At 43.4% G+C, this 19,891-nt stretch overlaps 1 pseudogene; it reads left to right on the top strand.

The window, feature by feature from the left end:
* Positions 1-2,892: 2,892 nt before the first annotated feature.
* Positions 2,893-6,266, top strand: LOC123002232 (cytochrome c oxidase subunit NDUFA4-like; annotated as a pseudogene).
* The last annotated feature ends 13,625 nt before the right edge of the window (positions 6,267-19,891 follow it).

Genomic DNA, 19,891 nt, shown 5'->3' with positions numbered 1-19,891 from the left:
TCAAGGTCACTTTATAGTTCAGGGTGGCTGCCGGAGCCAGGTCTGCATTCCAGCCAACAGGAAGCAGGATGGGTAGAAGAAGGCCATAGCCCTCATATATGGGCATTTCCTAGGAAGTATGTATGCTTCTTTCGTTCACGTGTCATTGACCAGAGTTGAGTTACAAGGAGAACATAAACCGGCAAGAGAGGATGAGAAATTTAATTTTATTTCAGGTGGCCATGTGCCCAGCTAAAAATCAGGTGGCTTGTAACCAAGGAAGAAACGAAGAACAGGGATTAAGGGACAACTAGCGATCTTTGATATACCAAGCTTCCATAATCACACTTCATAAAGACGAAGTTGCTGAAACCGTACCGTGTTACTACGGGCCAGGTTACTTGCACCACATTCTTTCTGGTCAAAGTGCTGACCTGCTGTGCTATGATATGCCAGGATTCTGAATCACACAAAATTTTCATTGGCTGAGATTCTAGAATTAGATAAAATTTGTTCAGGCTAAAATTCCAGATTCACCTAAAATTCTTACGAGCTAAGATTCAGAAACAAAATCCAAGAAACCAATCTTCCCAAATCACATGAAATTCTCTTGATCAAGCGTTCGGAATTATCTGAGATTCCTACAAAACGAGCTTTCAGACTCATGCAAGAGTCCTATAGGCTAAGGTACACGGAGACCAAGATTTCAGATTTACACTAAATTTCTTATAGACCAAGCTTCCAAATCACCTATTCTTGTATAACAATTTTCTGAAATAACACAGTGTTATTGCCGTAATATCGTCCTAGCCAGGATCCTGGAATCAAGCATAGTCATTCTTTCAGGCCAAGTTTTGAGAATCACGTAATGTTTTAACAAACGAAGCTTTCAGAATCATGTAAGTTTATCGTAGGTCAAGTTTCACACAAGGTTATGAAATGGCCTAACACTATCATAACCAACAATTGTCTGTCATATGACATTCTTTCAGGTTAATGCTTCAGAATCACCCAAAGTTCTTTTAAGCCATTTGATCTAGAATCACGTAGCATCCTAGAACCTGATGTTCCCTAAACCCATACGATTCTCACAGACCAAGTTTCCAGAATCATATGGGATTCTTGAATGACCTGTGCTCTAGAATCCCACACGATGCTTGTAGATGACATTCTGGGTCTCTGGTTCCTAAGTCTCCACTGAGCTGGCATTTGAAATGATGTCTGCTCTCAAGTTAGGATTTATATAACCACCCCTCCAACACCAGTGGCAGGCACTCTTCCTCTTGCTAGTCTCCTTCCCGTGTCGCAGAGCCCCTAACAGCTCCTAGAAGTGTTTATATATTTGTGAGAGGCAGGAGGGCCAGGGTGAGAGGTGACGTCATCTATGTATGAAGCGTTAATAATAATAAGAAGAAAAGCAACATTAACTGAATACCTATTAGGTGCGTCATACTAGTTCTTGACATATTTGACTTCATTTCATCACCCTGGCAATGCTGTGATTGAATTACCACTACGGCTAACATCACTGATAATTATCATCAATATCCTCATTTGTAGATGATCAAAGTCCGGTAAGTAACTCGTCGAAGGTCATACAACTATGAAATAGATTCAAAACTGTAGGGCTGGTCATTGGTTCCAGAGGTACAGGGAGATGCCTCCAGCTTTAGGGCAGAGCCAGTGAAAGAGCACCCCATCCTTGAGATCAAAACTACTAAATCTCAACAGGAAGATGATAAAAGGAACCATCTGTAGAAATGATCCTTCCTAGGAGCGGGTAGAACGTGAGGAATCGAGAAGACTTGGGGAAGCATAAATCTATGTAAGATGACCAGGGTGAAGCCTTGAATGCATGCCCACATGACTAAGAACCATTAAACCGGACTCACTGTGCTGGTACACGCAGAGAGAACAGATGTATTGGCAAAGAGGCTGTAACCATTAGTGAGTTTGCATAGGGTAAATTAGCATTCTTTAATCGGCAGTAGGTAGGGAAAAAGGGATGCCTGGATTGGCTGACATGAGTATTCTGGTCCATTTGTCAGATAAATTCCTAAGGTGGAAGTGAGTATACCATTTAGCAACATTTGCTGAGCTTCTACCATGTTCCTTGGTCTAGAAATAAAATACTATAAAAATGTATAAGGCACAATCTCTGTCTTTAAGAAGTTCTACTCTAATAGGAGGAACAGGTGAACAAAGATCAGATATAAGTGAGGGGGCCACACCCTCATGCACAGAGAGGTGAGGGGAAAAGCTTTCATGGAGACGGACATGGTGGGCTGGATCTATAAAAACGAGAAAGAAGAAGTCAGCTAGGTGGGGTGGAACTGGCAGAAGCGGTGGGAGGCCTTCCCATTTAGAGGACCCACCAGATGCACAGATTCTTGGGGGGAAAGGGCACCCGTGTGCATGGGGAACCATGAGGAACTCTGCGTGCCTTGGGCATAGAGCTCCTGGTAGGAAGCTTAAGGATCGGGGAGATTAGGGCCAGACTGGACCTTGTTGGGACCTATCAATGGCTGTAGAAACCTACTGCATGTGAGGATCCAAGATGGGGGGCTGTACACAAGCATGGGTGGGGTGCAGGGGGAAAACGGTCACAAAAAGGTCCCCAATCTTTGATTACTTTCTCCAGGCTCTGATATTTGGGCACAGGTATTTCAATAGAGTATTTCATATTGCTTAACTTAACAAATTTTTATTACTATTTTAATGACTCTCATGTCAAATGTAACCTTCGAAAATGTTGAGAAGACACTGGTCTTTGAGACGGTGCCTGGGGAGCTGTGGCTACTCATCTCCCTGACTGCATCCTCTCATGGCCCTGCCCAGGGGAGGCCCATCCCAGGTGTGAGTCCCTCCTCTTAGCACAGGGAGGAGCGATTATCACGAATCGGCCGACACCAGATGATCCAGCGCCACTGGTTCCAGCTCCAGTCCACCTACACTATTGGTGAGTCTACCCCAGGTCCCTCTTGGTCTGGTTTTTCCGTCTATTTGTTCACACTGTCACCAATATTTTTGCATATCTATTATATGTGTGTTTAATCTGCAAACCTGTTAACCCACCTCCGCTTTCCCCAGCCCAGCTGAGAGTTTCTGAATTAAAATTCAGTACACAGGATTTCCGTTTCTGACCATGCTAGAGTAACAGAGTTCGGACTTACTTTCCCACCATAGCAAGCTAGGAAACTGATCAGAATATATTAAACTGGGTGTTATAGGCAACTAATGAATCATCGAACTTTACATAAAAAAAAATAAACAAATAAAATAAAATTTAGCTTCTCTGGTGTAAAAAAAATATTAGGCATGATCTTTTCTTTACCAAAATTATGGAAATACACTGAAAATTAAAATTAAATTTTACCCTCCTATGTTAATTTTACATAAGTAAAATATATTTGAAAGATTGTAAAAAAAAATCAACCCACAAAAAAAAAAAGAATATATTAAACTGCTTTTAGACATTGGTAAATGGGCTGCCTGGGAGTATGATCCCTGAGAGAAGGGAAACAAATAAGATGAGCCCAGTGATCTCTATGGATCTGTGTCTGGAGGCACATTCTGGGCTGTGATACAGAGAAGAAATTTCAAGCAGAGCACAGGGGCCTCATCTAGTGTGTGAGATGGAGCCCAATGTCCAGGAATGCCAAGATAGTTGGAAAGATAGCTGGAGCTCTGGAGACAAGGGTCTATGCAGGAGAAGAAATCCCCCAAATTGCACAGGGGTCCCCCAGAATGCTTGCTGAATTATAAGACCCACATGTGAAGACTGAAATGCCACGATTTCAGGCAAAGAACAATGGGATTTGTCAGTTGCACAGTTCCCAAGGTTCATACAAGTGAGGAGATGTTTCGGCTATAACCGGACAGAGTGGAAATTTCGTATTGATCCTCCAGGGCATTCAGCTCCAGACTGACAAAAGTTTATGCAAACTTAGAAAGGGCTAAGCTAATCCTTGGCAATTTAATCTCCTGTTATAAAAATTCTACTGGAAGACAACAAAATAGGCAACAGCGTAATATTCACAGTGAAATAAAAATTCAACTAAAAATTACTAGACATACCAAGAAACAGGATAACGTGACTCAAAAAAGAGGAGAAAAATCAGTCGGCTGAAGCAGAAACAGAGATGACAGACTTAGCAAACAAGGCCTTGAAAAAGGCTATTAAAAATATGCTCCAGGGGCGCCTGGGTGGCACAGCGGTTAAGCGTCTGCCTTCAGCTCAGGGCGTGATCCCCGCGTTATGGGATCGAGCCCCACATCAGGCTCCTCCGCTATGAGCCTGCTTCTTCCTCTCCCACTCCCCCTGCTTGTGTTCCCTCTCTCGCTGGCTGTCTCTATCTCTGTCGAATAAATAAATAAAATCTTTAAAAAAATTAAAAAAAAATGCTCCACGGGTGCCTTGCTGGCTCAGTGAGTAGCATGTGTGTGTGTGTGACTCTTGATCTTGGGGTCATGAGTTCAAGCCCCAGATTGGGGGTAGAGATTACTAAAAAAAAATAAAGAAACTTAAAAAAATATGCTCAGTATGTTGAAGGCCCTAGAGAAAATATATGAATATAATGATGTAAAACAGAAGATACAAAAATGCTTGAGAAGAAAACTACACAGAATTTTTAGAGGCAAAAATACAATACGTGAAATGAAAAAGTCACTGGATGGGGTTAGAAAAAACTTAAGGCATCAGTGAACTTAAAGACATAGTGATAGAAACTGTCTAAACTCAAGCACAGAAAATTTTTAAGAGGCTGAACAATGAATAAAGAGTCACAGTGACCTATGGGACAGCATAAACAATCTAATATATACATTGCTAAAGTCCCAGAGGAGGGAGAAAGGGACAGAAAAATATTTAAAGTACTATTGGCAAAACTTTTCCATATTTGATGAAAAATGTTAACTCATAAACCCATGAACCTCAATAAATCCCAAGCAGAACAAAAATAAAGAAAACCAGACAAAGGTACATCATGATTAAATTGTTGAAAACCAATAATGAAACTATTAAAAGCGTTTAAAGAAAAAAGGCACTCCATGCTGGAGAATGAAAGATCACACACCACACACTTTTTGTCACAAGCTGTGCCAACCAGAAACCCAGAAAAGACACTTTTGAGGTGCTAAAAGGAAAGAAAGAAAGACTCTGTCAATATAGAATTCTATAGTCAGAGAAAATATTCTTTAAAGAAGAAAACAAACTACAGACTTTTTCAGGCAACAAAAGCTGATAGATTTCGTTACTGGCAGAACCACACAACAAGAAAGATGAAAGGAAATTCTTTGGGAAGAAAAGAATGATTCCAGCTGTAAACTTGGATCTAATGGAAGAAACAAAGGGTGTCAAAAATAGTATAAATATGTTAGTAAATGTTTTTTTCCCCTCATTTCGTAAGTTCTTTAAAAGATAAGTGAATAAATGTATGATGATAATATAAAGGGTGGGAGGCAGAAATGAATGTATAGTGTTGTAAGGGTCAGAAACTACACATGAAAGAATATAATTTTATTTAAAGGGGAACTGTAATGAGCTAAAGATATCTATTGGAGGCTGTGGAAAAACCACTAAAAAAATAAAGAAGTGTATCTAATGAGTCAATAATGGAGACTGAATGGAACATCAATGAAACCTAATTAACCCAAAGGAAGGCAGGGAAAGAAGGGAAAAGGAGCAAAGAACAGATGGGACAAATAGGAGGCAAGAAAAAAGATGGAAGATTCATACCAAAAATTACATTAAAATAAATGGTCTAAACATCCCAATTTAAAAATCAGATACTATCGGATAGAACAAAAAGGCAGATCCGACTATATGCTTGTCTATAAGAAACCCGCTTTAAACATAAAGGCACAGATAGTTTGCAAGGAAAAGGATGGAATCAGATACACCATGAAAAGAATAATGATAAGACGTGTGTGACTGTATTACTATCAGAAAAAGTAGCTGGGTGACTTTGGACATCCGTTCATCCCTGGTGTAGGACTACTTAGTGCCGGGCCTTGCAGATTTGATCTTTTCTCCTTCTGGACCAGAGGCCTCTGCCACAACCATGATCCTGGGTCAGGCCAAGAAGCATCCGAGTTTGATCGCTGTCTCACTATTTTATCGGAGCAGCCCTGGATGTCTTGTGCCTGGCATTGTTCAATGACGATGTTAGTTGGGATAGGAAGAATAACACAGGACCCCGAAACAAACTGGGTCCCATGATCAATACTAGTTCTACTCAGTGAATGTAGATTACAGCAAACTGAAGAAAGAGGGTCCAAACTTCTAAGGAAAAGGTTTCCCTGTAACGCTGCTTAGAATGAAGTTCTCCCAGAAGCCATCTGCACAGTCTTCCACTTATCCAGTTCCCCCCAAAAGGCATGCAATCATGTTGGGGTATTGTGTTGGGGTTTACACTGATTAACAAATATCTGAAACTTAGAAAAGAAGAAGTGGTATTGGGACAAGAAATATGATTAGAGATAAAAATGAATTTTTAATTGTAATAAAACACAATTCATCAAGAGAGACAAAATCCTAAGTGTGTATACTTTTACTAAGATAATTTCAAAGTGCATGGAGCAAAATTTCTAGAACTGCAAAAATAAATAGATGGGCCTACAATTATGTTGGAGATTTCAATACTTTTCTCTCAATTACTGGTAGAAGAAAAATTAAAAAATCAGTGCAGATAAAAAAACACCTGAACAGCCCTTTAAGCCAATTTGACCCTAGCTGACATTCATTGAGCATCCATTAACGACAGTATGAACAGTTTTTTAAAGTGCAAATAGTACACGTATCAAGATGCCATAAAAAAAAATCTCAGTATATCTGAAGGACTGAAAACAAAGTCTGTTTAATTCCAACAAAATGGAATTAAACCAAAAATCAGTAACAGAAAGATCCCAAATATGTAGAAATTAAGCAACACACGTCTTTTTTTTTTTTAAGATTTATTTATTTATTTGAGAGAGAGAGAGAGAGTGAGCAAGCGTTGAGGTGGGGGAGGAGCAGAGGGAGGAGGAGAAGAGGGAAAGAAACCCAAGCAGACCCCCAGCTGAGCTCCATCTCACAACCCTAAGATCATGAGCTGAGTTGAAATCAAGACAACTGAGCCACCCACGCACCCCAAACAACACACTTCTTGATTCGAAAGCCTTGATTCAAAAAGTAAATCACAAGAGATATTTACAAAGATACCTTAATTGGTGATTATGAAAAATTGGTGATTATGAAATTAGTGGGATAGTGCTTGATGAAAATTGTTTGCCTTGAAATGTTTATTTTAGAAAGGTACTTTATCAATGTTTCTCGTTTCATTCTGGGAAAAAAAAAAACTAGGAAAAGAAGAGCAAATGACACCCAAAGTAAATGGAAAGAAATAATAAGGAGAAGAAATAGGAAATGGACAAATAATTGAGAGCATCAACAAAACCAGAAGCAGGCTTCCAAAAAGACCAATACGTTGAAAAACTTGCGGTGAGATTCATCAGAGAATCAGAGAGAGAGAGAGAGAGAGAGAGAGAGAGACAAATTACTAACCTAATGAATGGAAGAGAAGATCTAAGCACAGACTCGAGAGACAATAGATAACAGCATTGTAAGGGAGAGCGATGAACAGCTTCATGCCAATACAATCAACAAATTGGATGAGATGACCAATTGCTTAAAGACGCAACTTACTCAAGAAGAAGAAGAAAAAAACACCCACAACAGCCTGATACGTGTTATGAATGTGTCTCGAGCTTTGTGAATGACATTTCCCATCCTTAGAGCTATTTGTGTGACCTCTGATGGCCTGCTTTGACTAATATGACCGGCGTCGTGTAAAAGAACATGAGAACATAAAATGCTATGACTGTTTCCTCCTACATTGACAAGCACATATAGAGTGAAAAGCAGTCGATAGAGTTACGCTTACCAAGACACTGCCTACGGAAGCGTACTGATGAAAACTACTCTACCTTCTGACCAGGAGACAGCTAGGGAATAAGACGCCAGGCGGTCACACCATCATCAAGCCACTTTCCATTGAACAACCCATGTGCTTGGCTGCCTGTGTCTCACCAAGAGACACTGGAATGTCAAGAGATCAAAGGACAGCTGATCTTGAGTTAGGGAGAGAAGATTGATTCAAGGATTCGGATTATCTACCCCATTACACCGTTTAAGTTTGCTTTTGCCATTTAGCTTTGGAAAGAAATAATTGTTTGAGTTTATAATATTTAATTAAGTCACTTGGGGGTTTCTTAGTTCTGCTTCTGCGTATAGTTTTTGCTAAAATCTGAGTAATGTTGAAATTGAAACTGAAATCGGAAACTGAAGCACAACACATAATTCATTTAAAAAATTGGATTAATAATTTAAAACCTTCCTCCCAAAACAAAGCAAAACATTCCAGATCCAGATGGCTTCACTAGTGAATTCCAGCAAACATTTAAGAAAGAGATAATACCAATTTTAAATGAATTCTTTCAGAAAAAGGAAGAGAGCACATGTCCCAACTCTTTATGAGATCATCATATCCTGATATTAGAACTAAAGACATTGTTTAAAAAAAACTGTGGATCAGTATCTCCCATGAACATACACTCAAAAATCCTTACAAAATATAAAGAAAATGGAACTTACAAAATTAAATTAATTATCCTTAAATAAATCCTTACAAAGTAGAACTAGTGATATCTTAAGGGATAACACACCAGGCAAAAGTAGGTTTCATCTCAGGAATGCAATCATTACCGGCAATATTTTTTAAAAATTTTTTAAAAGATTTTATTTATTCATTCGACAGAGAGAGAGACAGCCAGCGAGAGAGGGAACACAAGCAGGGGGAGTGGGAGAGGCAGAAGCAGGCTCCCAGCGGAAGAGCCTGACATGGGGTTCGATCCCAGAACACCAGGATCATGCCCTGAGCCGAAGGCAGACGCTTAACGAGTAAGCCACCCAGGCGTCCCCATTAACGGCAATATTTTAACATTGAAAATCAATCGGTGTAATTCACCAGTGTAACGGAAGGAAGAATAAAAACTGTATAACCACCTCAATAGATGCAGAGAAAGTATTTGAGAAAATTCAACAGTAATTTGTGGTAAAAATTCTCCATAAACTAGGAATAGAAAGGAACTTTCTATTTTGATAAAGAGGATCAGTTAATGATAAAAGCCTGCGTGCTTTCCTTATAATGTGAGAAATAAGACAAATGTCTGCTTTTCCCACTTGTATTCAGCATTGTCCTAGAGATCCTACATCGTGCACTAATTCAAGAGACAGAAACAAAGATCCCCTGAATTGGAAAGGAAGGAGTAAAACCGTCTTCATTTGTAGACCAATGATTGTGTGCATAGAAAATCCTAAGGAGTCTTTTAAAGAAAGGCTTCTAGAACTACTGAGTGACTTTAGCAAAGTGAGGGGGGTGCAAGGCCAATATGCAAAAATCAACTATTTTTCTCTAGCAAAGACAACTAGAGAACACAATTTAACAAAATAACATTTACAGTATTATCAAATAACGGGAAATACTTAGGGATACATTTAACAAAAAATATGCAAGGTCTGTACTCTTAAAACTACAAATCATCACTGAGAGAACTCAAAGAGGACCCCAATAAGCAGAGAACTATATTCTGTTTCGTGGGTTGGAACACTGTTAAAATATTCATCCACCCCATATGGACCAACAGATTCAAAGCAATCCCAGTGAAATCCCAGCAGGGCCCCGCTTCTTTTTAAAACATGGACAAACTTATTCTAGAATGGATACGGAATGTAGATGAAATGTATGGAATGTACGTAGAATATACAGAAGACTTGGCTAGACAAAACAATTTTGAAAAAAAAAAAGGTGGAGGACTCCGATTACCTGATTTCGGTGTTTACTCTAAAGCCCAAGAGAGCTGCGGGGCTGGCACCAAACCAGTCACAGATCAGTGGAACAGAAGGAAGACTGACAATAACTTAGATACACACTGCGTTGATTTTTGACGTACTCCCATCAAGGCAAGGGCAGCCACTAATACATGGCGCTGGAGTCACTGATGTCCGGACGGGGTGGGGGTGACAGATGTACCTCGATCCCTACTGAGCACCACGTGGAAAAATGAACTCAAAATAGGTCAGAGACCTCAAGATAAAATTGCAAAACTTACAGGAAATAAAATAGGAGACAATTGTTGCTACTTTGGGGTAGGCAAAGATTTCTAAGCTAGAAAATAAAAAGCACAAATCACGAAAGATAAAACGGATCCCTTATTCCGCGTATGAGTCAGTGAGGAATTCCCCCACAAGCTGGGGGCGCCGAAGGAACAGAAATGCATTTTCTCAGGGTTCTGGCGGCTGGAAGTCCAAGATGCAGGTGCAGCAGGTTGGTCTTCTTTTCTTTACGCTCCCGCATCCCTGGCGTTTTTTTTTCCCTTTTCTAAGACACTAGTTCTAGAAGATTGGAGCCTCAGCCTCACGGTCTCATTTAACCTCAAGTACCATCTTAAAGGCCTCACCTCCAAATATGGGGCATGGGGCTTCACTTGGGGCTTAGGGCTTCAACCTGTGAATTTTAGGGGAAATAGAATTCAGTTCACAACAGCGTTTATTAAAACCAAACATTTCTGCTCTTTGAAAAACATCTTTCATAAATAAAAAGATAAGCCACAGGCTGGGAGAAAATATTCACTTTCCCTGTCATATATCTGACAAAGGCCTTATATTCTGACTATATGAAGAACTACCAGGATGCAACAGTAACAGAAAACTCAACTCAAAATGTTCAGTGGATTGGGAGAGACGTTTTACAAAAGTTGTTGTAGGAGGGGCCAATGAGCACGTGAAAGGGTGCTTGATATCCTTTGTCATCAGGGACGGGAAAATGAAAAAGCAGCACGAGTTATAACTACACGGCCGTTGGAGTGATTAATTCAAAAACCTGACAGTTTCAGGAATTGGAAGGATGTGGAGCTTGGGGAATAGTGGGGCGAATGTCGAATGGTATAGCCTTTTCGGAAAATGTTGGCAGTTTTTATAAAGTTGAACATGCATTTAGCACATGACCCAGCAATTCTACTCCTAGGCGTTTCCCAAGAGGTACGAAGACATGAGTTTGTGAAGACTCACCCATAAATGTTTATTAGCTGCTCAATAAAAACCCCAAACTAAAAATAACCAAGATGTCCGTAAACTAGTGAGGGATAAATCAATTGTGGTTCGTGCATAAAATGGACTATTAATCAGCAATAAAAAGGAATGACATAGAACCACATGGATGGATCTCAAAATAACTATGCTGTGTGAAAGAAGCCAGTTGTAAGAGAACACATACTCAGAATTCGTTCGTGTGAAATGCTAGAAACTCTAGAAACAACACATCTTTGCTATAGTGACAAAAAGTCCATCAGTGGTTGCCTAGGGCTGGTTGTCAATCGTGCTGATGGACTGGGACGGCACAAGCACACCTTGGGGGGGGAGGAAAGGTCTTCGTTTTTATTTTGATGTTATTTAGCTGAATGTATACATTTGTTAAAACTCTTTGTCCTATCTACTTTACATAGGTTCATTTTACGGTACAGACACATGGCCACACAGGTGTGCAAGTAAGCACATACATATAAATAATACCTCCATAAAGTTGATTAAAATAATTTAAAAAATTCAGCAAACTGAGCTTGACTCTCTGCCCAGCAGCCTATTCTCTAAACGACGCTAACAATTGTGACGTCCTTCGTGGATTGTGGTTTCTGTGCTGGGGGCAGATGTGCATTAGGCTGAACCTGAGACAGGAGCTTAGAGATGTTCCTTGAGTGAGTGAGTAACAGAAATGGCATTTCTACTTTTTAACAAATGAAGAATATTTTCCCCAAACCTTGTAAAAGCTTCTGTCAAGAGTTGAGTTTGTCTCCCCTTGGTACCTCGGAAAGCCTGGTTGAATCCGATGACCCAGACTGAGGGGACACTATCTTTTCTCACGTTTGGACAAGCTGACCGGTAATCTGCTTGAAGACATTGGTAGTCTTTCCTGACTTGTTCGGCAATGTGTCACAGACAGCTCTTCTTTTCAAAATGCTTCAGAATTTACGTTGAAACCGAAGCTTGTATTTTCTCCACCCCTGGAATTCTGGATGACTTATTTCAGAAATGGTTTCAATTTATATGCCTGTCGTTTTAGACCGGAACAGCCCCCGTTAATGGTTAAATGATGTCAGTTTGCATATTTATTTGGGGTGTTTTAATGGAGTTTTTTCCTGGGTTAAGCTGCCTGTCCGAGAGAGGCAGACTGATCTGATTTAGTGATCCCCAGATGTGCCTAAATTTAAGACAGAGGAGAACAAATTCTGAGTAGGAATGTTAGTGAGTTTGCTGGATTTCTCATAAATTCCTGTGGGTTTCTTTTGGCCCCAGAAATTAATTTATTATTCTCAGTTCCATTTAAATAAAAGTCTGATGCAATGGTTAGAGCCAGTGTCAGGCTGGGAACCTCCCCTTCTCATCAGCTGCTGTGACACAGTAGACATCAATTCACAAGCATCCCCAGAGCATCTGCCGTGTACGCCAGCCCTGGGTGAGCCCAGTGGAACAGGCAGAAGAAGGTTCTAGCTTCCGGGAGCCCACAATAAAAAAAGCAGCATGAATGGTGGCTGGACTTGGAGCTAAAATAACTGCATTTTCGTTAGAATTCCTCCACTTACTTAGTAGTCTTCATTCAAGAATGCTGCTTGACTTCTCTGCTAAATGAATCGTAGACGCTTCGGCGTCATGGCTTGCAAAATGGGAAATTTATCCCTAGGTACTCGGCAGGATTAAGGTGAAGTGCAAAGAGATCGTGCTGAGGATGCCAGTTTATAAACTCCACGTGCAATCAAGTTGTAAAGTTCATTTATTAGAATGTGATGGGGGAAATAAGCCGAAGGCGACTCCGTGAAAAGCGTATGAAAGCATATAGGCTTTCTTTGCATATGCCCTCATCGAATAGCAAAAATGGGTTGGGGGTAATAGTTTTGATTGACTCGAAAATCATTCAAGCAAGATTTTAAAGGATAACGAGGTATAATCCCACTTCGGACTCTGAGGGAGAAGCTTTTGTCAGGTGGAAGTTTTCATGGAGATGAACTGAAAAAGCTGGATAAAACATTTATTTAGATTTCTTGGTGGAGTTGTAGGACTCCCAAGATAGCCACAGTTCAAGAGGCCACAATTTTGGAGAAAAAAAGAAAGCTCTTTGAAAGATAGGGACATCTGGTCCTCACTTTTCCCCTTGGGACGTGGGGTGTAGGGTGAGAGGCTAAAGGCCTGGCCGAGGTCAGCCACGAGGAGGCAGAGAAGCCAGCAGAGCTCTGGATTATCTCACAGAGCAGGGAAACGCAAAGCATCGTTCTGGGCTTCCAAGACAGCCAGGACTCGAGGAGTCAAGATCCAGGAGACAGTGGAGACACAGGAGAGGGATCCTGGCAGTTGGCATTTTTCTCCTTGAAATATTTGCCAGTTCTTAGCTAGGCAGGGTAAGAAGTGAAGCATAATTTAAATGTAGGATTTGCCAAGGATCAAGGACCCAAGAATGACCGTAGGGTCTCAGCTGGTACCACGGGAAGGCTATGGTCTGGGAGGAAAGACCATTCAGAGGAAGACCAAGTCTTACAAAGCCTGAAACCAGGCCTCGGGTCTGTTCGGTCCTTGAGTGAATTGAGGCAGACAGACAGCCCGTTTTCGCTGCTTGCCAGAGGCTAGGGTGAATCCATATGGAAGATGCTGACACCATCCAAGGCCTCCACACGTTTTCATGTAAGCCCCCAGCAGTCAATCAGAACAACTAGGTGTACCAAGTCAGGACCAAGAGAAAAAAAAACAGGGAAAACGAGCCCACAAGCACCTAGATGTTAGAGTTTGTCAGACACTAACCTTAACTGATTAATTTTCATAAGAATAAATATAAGGTCAAAATAAACAGGGCTAACAGGAGAAAGAGGCAAGACCACAAGTATAAGGAGAGACTCTCAGCTATCTCTTTCAGTAACTGATGAAACAAGCAACACAAATCGGTAAGGAGAGAAATCGGGGCAACACGGTTGACAAAATTCACCTAATTGGCATACACGAAACCTGTACTTCGTATCAGTAGAAAACAGATTCATTTCAAGTGTGCACGAAACATGCATCCACACTGACCACGTGTTAACCCATAAAGCAAATCTCAACAGATTTCAAATGGTAGGAATGATTCAAAAATTTCTGGATATTTGAAAATTAACCATGCTTCATAGGGATCAAAAAAAAACACAAGAGAAATGAGAACTGAATGATATGACAAAGAGGACATATCAAAACTTATGAAGCTAAAGCCGTGCTCAGAGGAAAAATTATAACCTTAAATGCCTGTATCAGAAAAGAAGAAAGGCTCCAATCAATTTATCTAATAATCACCTAAAGATACCACTGAAGCTATGCTTGGAGAGAAATGTACAACCATCAATTCATATGCAAAAAGAAAGCTGAAAATCAGTTAGGTAAGGATCCATCTCAAGAAGTTAGAAAAAGAGCAAATTATGCCCAAAGAAAATAGTGGGAAGGTAATAGTAGATGTAAGAGAAGATATTCATGAAATAGAACATAAATACTAAAAGAAAATCAAGGAAGACTAATGAAATTGATAAGCCTCTAGAAAGACTAATCTAGAACAAAAGGGGAGGGTACAAATTACCAGTATCGGTGATGACAAGATCAATATTCACGCCGCATGTATGTAGGTCATAAACAGAAGAGTTAAGAGTAGAGCTTCTAAAAGCAGAATGCCTAGGTCTTTCAGGTTTAAAATAGAATTAATATTATTCATGACAGCCAAGATAAGGAAACTGTCCATCAGTAGATGAATGGATAAAGATGTGATGTCCACACACACACACACACACACAGACACACGGACACACACACACACAGACACAGACACACATTGGAATACTGTTCAGTCATGAGAAAGGACATCCGTTGTTTGCAACAACGTGGACAAAATTTGACCGCATTATGCTAAGTTCAAAAAGTCAAACCAAGAACGACAAATACTGTAAGATATGACTTCTTTGTGGAATGTAAAAAAAGTGGAGCTCATGGAGACAAAACTAGAATCTAGAATGGTGGTTACCGGGGGCTTGAGGGTGGGGGCAAAGGGGAGATGTTGGTCAAAGGGTGCAAACATCCAGTTACAAGATGGATAAGTTCTGGGGAGGAAATGTGTAGCATGGTGACTATAGATAATAATCCTACATTATCTACTTGAAAGTAGATCTTAAATGGTCTCATCCCAGAGAAGCGATGGTCATTATGCGATGTGATGCTGGTGTTAGCGGTAATCGTTTCGCAATACCTAAGTGCGTCAAGTCCGCGCTGAGTACGCCTTAAACTTACGCGGTGTCGTATGTCAATTACATCTCCATACATCTGGACAAAACTGAAAGAGAATAGAATGATCAATGTAGAGTTAATAATGGAGAATTAACCTGCCTGACAGTTTTGGAAAATTCTTGGCCATTGTCTTTTCCAATATGGCTTTTGCCCCATTTCCCGATTTTTCTCCTTCTGAGACTCCAATCGCACATGCTTGCGGATGCTGCTTCTGTGGGTTTGTAGACTTTCTGAAGTCAGAGCTCCTTGGCCCTTGTCTGTCCTGGCCACATTCTCCGCAGGCTGCTGGCATTGGGTTTGTCCTGAGTTGTTCTCCGCAGGATACTTCTGCCCTGGAGAAGGGGGGGCAGACCACACAGCAGCAGCCCCCATGCACACGTGTGTGATGCCCAGTTGTGGGAATCCCCAAGTGTGAGAGGCTCCCCGAGACCCTGCCTGCTCTGCCTTTGCTCCCAAGTATGTAGGTTTGGGCCTGGAGCTGGACAGCGAGGGCGTGCTGTCTGGAATAAGTGACTAGAGAGCCCAGGATCAGCCCAAGTCCCTCCTCTTAGACTGGAGTTCATTCCAGGGCACTGAACTAAGGGTCTGGAGACCCAGGGTCTGAGGGACCAAGCCCATCTGGCTTGCTTCATGTCTTCTAAGGCCCCTTGACCTCTCAGTGTTTACAGCCATGAAGAAAAGACCTGTTTTTTCCTCCACCCCCCACCCCCGCCTCCCCTGGCTCCATCTGAAAGGACCAGGAAAGGTCATCATGGGGTTACCAGGGAGCCCCTGGGAAGCCCTAGGGTGGAGACCGGTCTGGACTGTGTTTCTCCAGCTGCAGCTGAAGTGCATGCTCAGATGTTTCCAACTCTAGCAGCAAGACTGCATGGAAGAAGGATCTAGAAGCTGCTTCCTGGGAGGAAGAGAGGAGAGCCTCCAGGAGGGAGAGAGGAGACAAGGAAATTGGGAGGGAGCAGGAAAGGGGTTGGGGGTAAGACAGAGGGGAGGGAGTGGGGCTTGGAGGGGGGCAAAGCAGAGGGGGTGCAGAAGAGGACAGAGAATGGAGAGACAGGGGAGGAGAGGGGCCCATCCCTAGGTCACGGCCACATGCACTTTCCAAATGCCGGCTAAAGAGGTTCGCATTTTGCTGAAGAGGGTGCCTATAATCCCACAGGGAGAAGCCCTAGGGGTGGGATTTCAGGCACAGGGCTCTCGAGTGCTTGACACTCCCCTCAGTCTGCGAGGCTCCGACTACCCCCGCCCCCCGCCCCAGTTTGAGGATTCATCCCGGGAAGCTGGAACCTAGCTAAGCCTGGCAACCGAAGAGCTGGAAATGGGAGAAGGCCTTTCTTATGTGTTTTCAAAAAGCCTCTGCTCTTTCAAAACAACTTCTCAGCGAGAAGCTTGAAAACCAGAATCGCTCCCAGAGCATAACCCGGCTTCCCTCCAAGCCCGTGTTCTAGATCCCAGCAGCTAGCTTCTCTATCACCCTGGGATCGTGTGCTCAGACGTTCTGTGGCCTCGTGAGCACATGGCCGGGGTGAGGAAGGAATGTCGTTTCAAAGCGGGGATGGCCAGATCCATCATAAATCACCGTCCCACATGTATGGTTTGGCTCCGTGGCCCTCTTCTGGGAATGGCGAAGAATCTCCCTGATGGTTTTTCCAAAGGCCCAGTCCTGAGCTTCCACGAATCTGGTCCTCCGAGGCCCCCTTTCCCTCCGCCCGGCCCCCAGCCAGGACCATCTCCACCCTGGGCCCCCAGACTCTGGAACCGAAGGCAGCTTGTGGCCTGAAAGATGGATGGAGAGGAAGGCGTTCCGTCCGGTCGGGCGGGGGGAGAAGGAACAGCAGTACCAGCTGCGAGACAGAGCGCACTCGCCAGGCCCCCGCTGGCAGGGGAAGCTGCTTTCCAAGCGGAAAGTGGTGAGAAGTATGTTGGAATCTGCCTCCAGAGTCATGGAATTTTCTTTTTTTAATGTCCTTTTCAAACACATACTTTGAAAAAAAATATTTAAAGGCAGGGGAAATTAATTAGGGCCCTTTGTGCTGGAATCGCCTTCCCAGAGCTCCTCTGGCTGGAGAAGTAGAAAGAGAACCTGCGAGGGGTTGAAATGCCCTGCAAACAAAGATCATATTTAAAAGCCCAACTAAGCGTGACCATCCAGATAGAAAGAAAGGGGCTCATTATTTCCATCGCTGTGGAGGGGCATGGTGGCGGTCTTCTTGGGGTCCCTGGGAACAGCCCCCGAACTGGAAAACCCCCAGGAGGCTGGGAGGAGAGGCATTTCCAAGGGACAGACCCCGATTATGCCCCTGAAAGAATCATGACTTTTGTCCTAACTCGGTTGCTGAGGAGGAGTGAGGAAGTCAGGAAGGAAAAGTGGAGAAAAGCAGTTTGGAGGGCATTAAAAAGCTCTTCCATTTAAGCAACATTCTGACCTTTTTCATGTGTTCTGCCACGCGTTTGACCCTCCACTGCCCCCTGGGAAGCAGGTCTGGGAGGAGGTTACATAGTCTCCAAATGAGAATACTAGGCAAGTCCAAGATGCCACGAAGGTGCTGCTGGCGGGTCACACAAGGCCCGGAGGACAGATGTCCGAGTCCCAGCCCGGCTGCGTTTCAGTACAACACGGGCGATGAGAGCAGGCTTCGGACCCAGATAGGCCCCAGAGAGGTCTTGGCTCAGCCACTTACTGGCAAGTGGGAGAGTGGGATGCCGCTCTGAGCCTCAGTTTCCCCATCTGCAACATTGCCTCCTGGGATCTTCAGGCCTAAATAGGCCTCACTTTTAGAAGTTGTCACGAGGGGGCCCCTGGGTATGGCTCAGTCGGCTGAGCGTCGACTCTTGATTTTGGCTCAGGTCATGATCTCGGGGTCCTTCTCCCTCTGCCCCTCCCCCCTGCTCACGCATGCATGAGTGCTCTCTCCCTCAAATAAATAAATAAAATCTTAAAAAAAAATAAAGGTTGTCATGAGGATGAAAGGAAGGGAAGTTTCTAAACGCTTAACACGGTGCCGGGCGAATCACGAGCTCTGTTCCTGCTATCGGCTTTATCACTGTGCCCTGAAGCCGACAGCAGGAGGATGGGGGGCGGGGGGGGGCAAGCAAGGACAAAGCAGCCATCAGGAACACTCCATGCTGAGGCCGCCTGAGTCACGGCACCCGTCCTCAAATAGGAGTCAGAGGTTCTCTGAGTCATGTGCTTTTGGGAAAATCACGTGATCTTCAAGTCTCAGTGTCCTCGTCTGTAAAATGGGGCTAATAATATCCTGCAGGGCTGAGACTATGTTATGTGTTCACCACACTGTTTCTTCTTCCTGGGTTCGAAGTGCCCTTGCAGTCGGATCCAGGACCCTGTCATGGAGTTCTTCCCGATGGGATGTAGGTACAAGGGACATAAGCTATTCCAGTCCTGGCCTTGAAGACATTCCTGAGTGCCAGCAGCCCCATGCTGTCCCTCCGAGGACACCAAGAGGGTATGGCCTGGGACCCTGGGGCACGACACAAAATACAGTCACCTGACCTGAAGTGAGGGGGAAGAATGGGTTTGCTGTGAGAAGTCACAGAGATGAGGGATTATCCGTGGCCTCGGTGTGTCTAACTTAGCCTGACGTACTTTCCAACGTGGAGGGCGCACGAGGCCTGAGTGAAACCTTGTGTATGACAGGGCTTTGTCAAGCGTGGATGGCTGCCCTTCTGGTTTTGGGACAGAATCAGTGTCGTGAACACTTGGGTCCCACAGACACGTCTCTTGGGATCTTTAGGCTTCAATACTGATAATGAGGAAAGTTGCCATTTACTGAGCACGGACTACGTGGCAGAGACTGAGGGAAGAGCTTTATTCGCTTTTTATTGTGCACAAGCTTATCTTTATCAAACCTATCTTTATTTTGCTTTTATTTGTGACTTGATTTAATAAATAAAAAGATTCACACCGGATGATAAAGAGACTGGCGCATTTGCTGCGTGACTGTGGAAAAACACGCTCGCCAGGGTACCCTGATGGCGGCCTCAGATAACACGACGAGGGCCCACCTCTTCCTCCTCGTGTCCTGGGCCAGCCCGGTCAGTGCTGCACCTGCCTCGTGCTCCCTCGGTATTCACATGAGCGCGGATCCCCTGGGTGACCCTGTGACCGAGGGAGTGGGGTGCCCCTGGAGCGTCAGCGGAGGGTGGCAGTCGTGAGCGAGGACTCGGGCCAGCCGACCAGGCTGCGACTCCTGACTGTGCGCTTACTGTGTGACTTTGGACACTTTCCTTGACCTCTTTGTGCCTCAGTATCCCTGTCTGCACAATGTCGTGAGGATTTAAACGACTTATTTCATGAAAAGGACTTAGCGCGTAATAAATAGTCCGAAAACGTTGGCTACTCTGAGTGTTTCCCTTTACAGATGAGGTGGTTCAGAGGAGTAACGTGCTTTGCCTGTGGACACGTGTCTAGTAAGAGGCTGAGCCTGGAACCGAAGCCTGTGTGACTGCAGAGCTGGTCCTCACTCTCTGTACCTGAAGACGAAGCTCCGTGCCCCACCAGGAGACTCCAGGAGAAGA

The sequence above is a fragment of the Ursus arctos genome, unplaced genomic scaffold (assembly GCF_023065955.2).
Source record: "Ursus arctos isolate Adak ecotype North America unplaced genomic scaffold, UrsArc2.0 scaffold_28, whole genome shotgun sequence".
In the NCBI taxonomy this organism is placed as follows: Eukaryota; Metazoa; Chordata; class Mammalia; order Carnivora; family Ursidae; genus Ursus; species Ursus arctos.
This window is presented reverse-complemented; position numbering and strand designations above follow the sequence as displayed.